This window comes from Elaeis guineensis, chromosome 11, assembly GCF_000442705.2.
Source record: "Elaeis guineensis isolate ETL-2024a chromosome 11, EG11, whole genome shotgun sequence".
NCBI classification, from domain to species: Eukaryota; Viridiplantae; Streptophyta; class Magnoliopsida; order Arecales; family Arecaceae; genus Elaeis; species Elaeis guineensis.
Genome location: NC_026003.2, coordinates 50,233,920 through 50,242,414, shown reverse-complemented (window position 1 = coordinate 50,242,414; position 8,495 = coordinate 50,233,920). Strand labels below are relative to the sequence as shown.

General features: G+C 34.6%; 1 long non-coding RNA gene across 1 annotated transcript in view; it reads right to left on the bottom strand.

Moving 5' to 3' along the window:
* Positions 1 to 8,221, bottom strand: part of LOC140852569 (uncharacterized) — a 43,097-nt gene extending 34,876 nt beyond the window's left edge. The window contains exon 1 of the long non-coding RNA XR_012135450.1: positions 8,052 to 8,221. This is a non-coding gene — a long non-coding RNA (uncharacterized lncRNA). The remainder of the gene's footprint in view (positions 1 to 8,051) is intronic.
* Between the last annotated feature and the right edge of the window lie 274 nt (positions 8,222 to 8,495).

The window sequence follows — 8,495 nt, the reverse complement described above, 5'->3', positions numbered from 1 at the left end:
CTTTTTCATGCCAAAAACTCACACCCGAAGCACCTTCACATGAAGACCTCCTCTTCTGGTCTCTTACATGCACAAAAATAAAATAAATCTCTATTTATTTCAATGTATAATAAGGGTAGGTGAAGAGTCCAACAATGTTTGGACTCTTCCATACTTTGTCGCCACTTTCCTTTCAATTCCATGTCCAAAAAATATGGGACACTCCAAACAACTTTTTTCATGTGGAATCAGATCTCCATCTAATTTTTTCATGGTAAAACCCCTCATATTGTTGCACAAAATAAAGGGAAAAGAAGGCATGGGCTGTTAGAGTTGTAGATAAGGTCATACCTTATCTTATATGGTATCCCATTCAAATCAAATTTGAACATACCATATAATGTCAGATTTTACCCATATTTGGATGTGGGAAAGGGAGGGAAAAGACCTCTTTGGCATAAAAATCTAATACAAAATAATTTTGTGCATGGAGAAAAGTGGCGTGCAAAGTGGGAGGCGCAAGGTGTTGGAAAAGTTGTAGAGTTTCATGCATGAATTTCAAAATATTTTTGAAATATAACACAGCGGAACATGTAAATTAAATAATTTAATCTAAAATCATGTAATAAATTACTAAACTCTACAATAAACCTATAACATGTCATATTTATTTATAAATCAAAAAATAAAAGCTTTGGTATTGATCAAATCAATACCCTAGATCTAAATAGTTTTAGATCTAAAACTAGATCACATCTAGATAAGAGAAGAGATCAGATCTCTTACCTTTCTAGGGTCGAGAACTCTGGTTGATTTTTTTTGTTGCTTTGAGCCGCACACGATCCGACTCTACAGGTGATCACACAAGGCTGCAACAAAATCGAAGGTTCATCGAACGAAGATCCGCTCGAAGTGCTAGCTTCTTGCAGATCCCTCCGGATGGTTAATCTAAAAATATTCTTCGAATCTCTTGGAATTTCAAGAGATGAAGAATATGAGGAGGAATAAGGAGAAGTAAACCTTTGACCTCCCTAAAATCAAAATAATATGTAAAAGAAAAGGTCCTAAGAGAAGACAGATCTTCTCTTTTAGTACATCAACGATTGATGTCCTGAGAACATCTCTATGCTAGGACATGAGAAGACCTTCTTCCTAGATTTTCTTAATTTCAGATCTTATGATATCAATTTTTTTCATAGAAAAATCTCATGATTTATGGAGAAGAAAGGTTCTAAAAGAAAACTTAAGAGAAGACCTTCTTTTCTTCTTCTTCTCTCATCAGAACATGATCAGATCATATCCAAAATTAGATCACCATGCCCCAACTATTGGAGCATAAATTCACCACCCATCCCTCTTTCTCTCTCAAATTTTTATCATATAAAAAATAAAATAAAGAGAGAATAATCTGAAAGAAAACAATAAGAGAAAACAATCTTTCCTCTTACCTTTTATTTCTACAAGACATCAACTTTGATCTCTTGATTGAAGACTCTTCTCCAAGGATCTTGGCACCTCAAACCACCCATGCCATCCTCTTTCTCCTCTGTTTTTCTATCAAAAACTACAGATTTTAGACTCCTATATCTTCTCATATGGGGCGGCAACAATATAAGAGGTAGATAAGGTCAAGAGTCCTAGTTAAACAAGAAACTTATGGGGCGTCCAACTCTTGGACGCCCCCTCCCTCATTAATTTCGTGGAGAGCATGAAATAACCACAAAAGGGGTGACAAAATGATAGGATAGGCTTGGGGAAAGTTGGCACAAGAGAGGAGAGAAGAGTCCTTGTGAAGAGGGACTCTTTCAAAAAAAGAATAACCTAAACCACTTTCCATAATTAACCAAATACTTTCCACATTGAATCAAATCAAATCTGATTCAAATTTTAGAATAAGTAGTGTGAGATAATATTCCTTGATGTAGATATCATAGAAAAATATCTGAAAATTAATTAGTGGCATGGGCTTGAGATTTCTTAGGTGGCACAAGAGATGATATGGAATCCTAGTCTAACTAGGATTCTTATGTAGATTAGGTTAAATACTTTGAACCCAATCCAAATTAATTACAACCTAATTAATGGTGATCCTATCTAACTAAGAGTCTAATTAAATTAGATTAAATCATATTTAATTCTGATTTAAATCCTAACTTAATTAGGAATTAGGTGCATACAAGTCTTAGTCGAACAGGGACTTGTTCTCCCTTGTAATTGGCTTATCCAATAAACCAATTAGACTTAATTCAATTAAATTCAAACTAATTATAATTGAATCAAATTTAATTAGACTTGATCTCAGCCTAATTTCTCAATCAGATTGAGCCAATTAGCAATCCAATTGCTAATCGATCCTCCTGCAACACTTGCATTAGGTCAAATGTCAATCACATTGATTGTTTAACCTAGAATGATTCTCAATCATCGATTAACCATCTGATTAGGTTACAACCTCTTATGTGTGTGACTCTATAAGTTCGAACCTAAGTCGATAGTATAGAAATCAATTTCTGTACCAGTCGAAGTAACCATCTAGCAATGGTTCTCGACATCCAGATAGGTCGAATGGTATAAAGCAACATTCTAAGAATCCTGACCCATGGTTATCGTATAATTCATCTTTTTGACCAATAATACTTAAAACAACTTCGAGTATGCTGTCAATCACTCATATAAGTCATTTCTATTGTGTCTCAAAATTTTGCAAATCTCGTGACTCCTCACGAGGATTACCCAGGCTTAAATTTTGCTAAATTGAAACACAGCGAGACATTCTCTTCCTGAAGTAAATCAGGAGTAGTCAATCCCATCTTGACTCACACATTGACTTCACAAGTACTTGACTATACCCAAAAATATTTCGAACCTATATGAAAAATACAGGCAGTCCAGCACTAAAGCATAGTGAGTTGCTTGCAAGTCACCATGGTGATCTCAGGTCGGAGGGACACTTATACCCATTGGCCTTAGCTAACTACTCTTGACAGTAGAGTGTTATATTGATCACATTCAATATAGATATACTCTTACATCTTACCCGGATGCCATACCAGTGTCTCCACATCACTTGGTTATGAGGACAACCAATGTATATGGCATACAGTGATCTACACTTGATAAGTTATCGTCCTTGTTAATAACTTATCATTTGATCGTGAATAATTTAAGAACCATCCGATAAATCTTCTTTTATCATTGATTGTAGTTCTAAAGATTTTATCATAATTTAAGAGTTCATTTAAGGAAGATAGAACTTTTATGATGAACCTGCCAAATAACTATTATTATTAGATAATTTATATACTAATTCAATCATCTACCACTTAGATGATTGGCTTTAGGACATATTTCTCAATAACTCCCACTTGTACTAAAGTCAATCAGAATGATATTAAATATCCTATCTTCCATTTGAGTTGGTAGAATTTCTTAGTTTCGAGGCTTCAGTAAATGGGTCGGTCAAGTTCTCTTTATTATCGATCTTCCAAAAATTGATGTCACCCTAATCTAAAATCAAAAGTGATAGTAATACAGAGTATACTGGTCCTTCAGTTCTTTAGCCAGATTTATGGCTTCAGTGCTATGATAGGATTGGACCATCGATGGAGGGTGCCACTTCCAACCTGCTAATGAAGCTCAGCAACTACACAGCTTACATGCAGCATCATATGCTACGATGTACTCTACATCACTAACTTAGTAGGCTAAAGTATCCTACTTGAAATCTTTCTAGCAGATTGCTCCTACAATTAGGGTATGATCTGATACTTTCTTGTTGTCATCTTGATCTGACTGAAATCGAAACATCCACATGTTTAAAGTCAGTATTTTCATATTTGAGTCACTGGACTTTAGTATTTCTCAAATACTTAAGGATTGTCCATACAATCTTTCAGTGATTTTTACTTAGATTAGACTGGTATCTGCTCACTACTATTAGTGAGTATACCATATCTGGTCTTGAACATGAAGAAATTAGATGACACCCAAATCTTTATTCTTTGCAATGCTAGAATGTCATTCCCGATTAAGAGAATTTCATCCACAGACAACACAAGGAATAACACTACAGAATATTTTGCCCACTTATAAATGCAGGGTTCCTCTTTGTTCATAACAAAGACATATGTTCAAAACATATGTTCCAACTCTGGGATGATAGTGAAACAGACTTTATAGGTCTCCACCTTTCCGTCTGCACTACTCTAATCCTTTTGAAAAATCCATTCACACCCAATGGATTTTATCCCTTCAGGTGAATCATCTAGTGTCCATACACTATTGATTTTCATGGACTTCAATTTGGATTTAATGACTCCAAGCCACTTCTTAGAGTTAGACCACTGCATTGCATCCCTAGAGGTGATCGGATCCTTGTTAATCTCATCGAGCTCAACAGGATCGCCATCCCAGACCTAGACACTGAAGTGTTTGTCCGGCTAATGTAGTACTCTATCAGATCTCCTTAAAGGTGTTACTTTAATAGGCTCCAAGTTTGATCTAATCAAATCTGGTTCTATAGGTTTACTAGATTATATTGGTTCATTTTCTACCAGTCAAACTTTCAAGTTCAACTTGATAGGCATAGTTCCTTCTCTAAGGAACTCCTTTCCAAAAAAATACCCTACTGCTGATGAGCATCTTATATTCTTCAGCATGATAGAATTAGTAACCCTTAAACACCTATTGGACTAAGAACCAAGTTTATCTGTATGCAAACCTTTGACATAGGCTGATCAACTCCAAACCAAAGGTGAGAGAGTCTAGGTCTATGCCCGATCCATATCTCATATGGAATTTACACAACAGACTTACTCAGTATATTTTTAGAGTAAAATGGATAATCACACAAGAGCACAATCCTAAAATAGGTAGAGAAGTGAACCCTATTGTGGATTGAACCATGTCTAACAAAGTTCAACTTCTCCTTTCAGATACACTGTGTTCCGAAAAGGAATCCACTGAGAGAGAATCCAATTCTCTCCTAGATATGTCACAAACTCAATGGATAAGTATTCACCTCCTCGATCTGATTGAAGAGTTCTAACACCTTATCTAGTTTATTTCAATCTTTCATTATTGAATCATTTGAATATTTCAAATGATTAAGCCAGACGCACCCATACCCAGATAGGTCGTCTGTAATGAAATATTAATATCTTCCTCTGGCACTTAAGTTCAAGGTCCACATACATCACTATGTATGAGACTTAGAACTTTATCAGCTCCTTCACCTTTTCTATTAAAAGGTGACTTTGTTATCTTTTCAAGAAGATAAGACTCACAGGCTATCAATGATTCACAATCATTGATGTCGAGGTTTTTCTCTCAAGCTAATCTGTTTATCCTATTCTTGTCAAGGTGACTAAGCCTATAATGCCAAAGATAGACATCTATGACATTATCTAACTTGGGTGTGTACATTACACTTAATAGGCTGTGTAAATGTTAAATGTCATTTCCTTCTTGTCCATGTATTATTGTAACATTATTCATAATAATATCACAATAATATTCCTTTATTAATGAATGATGATCATCTTTGGCCAAAAGAGCAACAAAGATTACATTCATCATAAACAATGGACAATAGTAACAATTACTCTAAATGACAATATTTGAAAATAAGCTCCATAATTCTTAAAGTTAGGATTGGAATAAGTCTTCCGTCCCTAACATTCAAGAATTTCTTACCATTTTCAAACATTCTACTTGTAGTCCTAGCAATAAATTGCATAAGACCATCGGTATCTAATACCTAGGTAGTAGAATTTTATAGAAAAACTTTAAGGTGTTATTATATAACATCCTTGATGAGCAACTCTTGCTCCTTTCTCTAGTTCAGCCTATTATGGTTAAGGGAAGCAAGACAATTCTTCTTCCTATGACACTGCTTCTGACAGTAGAAGCAACATGCCTGATTTGGATCAATTTTGGACTAATTATTTTGACTGGACTAAGAAGTCCCAATACGAACCCATTCATTTTGCTGAATCAAGTTCAACTTTCGATACTAATTAACAAAGTTGGGTCCCATAAGTCATCACTGTTTAATAGCGATTGGAGCAATTTAGGTTTAGCCTTATTTTGAGAAAAGAGAACAATGACCTAATGTATATGAATTATTTTAAGCCTAGAGACTTAGACTTTAGTCTCAAGATTCTCCCACTATTTTGTTCAAATTGGTAGCCTCTACCTCCAATTCAGAAAATTACTTTAATTTACTAGTAGGTACTAGAATCCACATAGACTACAGACAAGCCTGACTATGGTCGGCCAATCCATCTGCATCTACGGGTAGGTTCATTAACCAATTATTTTCTCAAACAACTTCTAGTAAGGATCTGATTAGGTCCAACCATTAACATGACCGTACTTGGTGCATCTAACCAACAAATGATTAAGCCCAACTTTGGTTGGCTAACCTAACCACTATTAGAGAGACACTTCCAAGTCGTCATATGATGAGTGATAATTCTATTAGTCAACAAGCACCAGACCTTTGGGTCTGCAATGATTATTGAGTTAATGGACTCATTATCAAACACCTTAATAGGAGGATATGACTCAGTTATCTCCATAATTTTATCATTTTAAAGACCTAATAATTTTAGAGGATTTAAAATTATTAGTGATTTAAGGATAGAAAGGACATGGATTAATTTGCTCCCACTGACTTCACCAAGTCAAGTCCTCCCACTGACTTTTCAAGTCATTAACAAGGACTAATATCAAATTTGGTCCATGGGCACCTAGATCAGTCTCACTGAATGAAATCAGATTCACTGATTTTCTATGTGACATGGGTTAGCATGAATCAATGAGCAACCTAATCAAGACCCGATTAACCACATTGGCCAGGTAAGTATGATTGGTGAGGGTCAGCCAAAGCTTGCCTTAGACACTGTAAGAAACTGCCAGGTAAGCACGCTCCCAATTAAAAACCACCAGTCAGGTTCACCTTAGACACCAACTGGTTTATCAGTTTTGATTTGGTTTGCCTAAAGACTCGGGCTCAGCCACTGAGCCACGATCAGTGTCCATTTGTTAGATATATGGACTTTGATCAACTACAACTATTGAAGTGATCTATAGAAATGACCTAATCCTAATTAACTTTTAATTAGATTTGATCAATTTTTTAACTTAGTCCATATTTAATCTAACCCTAGGTCTAACCTAGTTAATGACCTGATCAAAGCTAACCCATTACCCTTTAACACATATTTTATGAAATTATCTTAGGATCTTTAAATCATAAACCTAGATCCTAAACAAATACTTAATTCTTTTAATTAAGTTCATGGCTGAGGGTTGGGGTTCGGCATTTTGAAAATCATTTTTAACTTTTAAAAGATTTAATAAATTTAGTGTTGTTTCACTAAATAGGTTGACTCATTTCAAAAATGGGTCAGCTTATTTCACTAACAAACACTAACAATTAAAAATAGTCAGAAAAATAATTGAGCCAACTTTTCAGTCAAGCTGGATTGCTGGTCGAGCTGGCCCGATAAGCAAACAGAACCTTCGCAAGATCCTATTCTTGGCTGATTTTAATCTATGTACATTACATAAAATTTCATGAAATGAAATAGACCTAATCTAAAACATTCATGATAAAATTTATTTAAACTCTTTTAAATTTTTTAAATCGCAATGTACCAGGATAACCTTTGCATTGTAAGGGGTAAACTTTATAGCAGGACAACCTATAGTCCGTGCGATCATTATTTTACTTTTTAGATTTATTTTAATGCAATTATGAACATGTTATAAAGGAACCTAGATGCTCTGATACCACTGTTGGAAAAGGTGTAGGGTTTCATGCATGAATTTCAAAATATTTTTGAAATATAACACAGCGAAACATGTAAATTAAACAAGTTAATTTATAAATGTATGTAATCAAATTACTAAACCCTATAATAAGGACCTATAACATGTCATATTATATTTATAAATCAAAAAAATAAAAGCTTTGATATTGATCAAATCAATACCCTAGATCTGAAATAGTTTTAGATCTAAAACTTAGATCACATCTAGATAAGAGAAGAGATCAGATCTCTTACCTTGGTGTGGGTTGAGAACTCCATGATTGATTTTTTTTATTATCTTTAGAGCCACACATGCATCCGACCTCTATAGGTGATTCACACGAGGCTGCAACAAAATCAAAGGTTCGTCGAACGAAGATCCGCTCGAAGTGCTAGCTTCTTGCAGATCCCTCCGGATGGTTAATCTAAAAATATTCTTTAAATATCTTGGATATTTCAAGAGATGAAGAATATGAGAAAGAATAAGAGAGAAGTCAAACTTTTTGACCTTTCTAAAATCAAATATAATATGTAAAAGAAAAGGGTCCTAAGAGAAGACAGATCTTCTCTTTCAGTACATCAATGATTGATGTCCTGACAACATCTCTATGCTAGAACATGAGAAGACCTTCTTCTCTAGATTGTTCCTTAACTTTTAGATCTTATGATATCAGATTTTTCTCATAGAAAAATCTCATG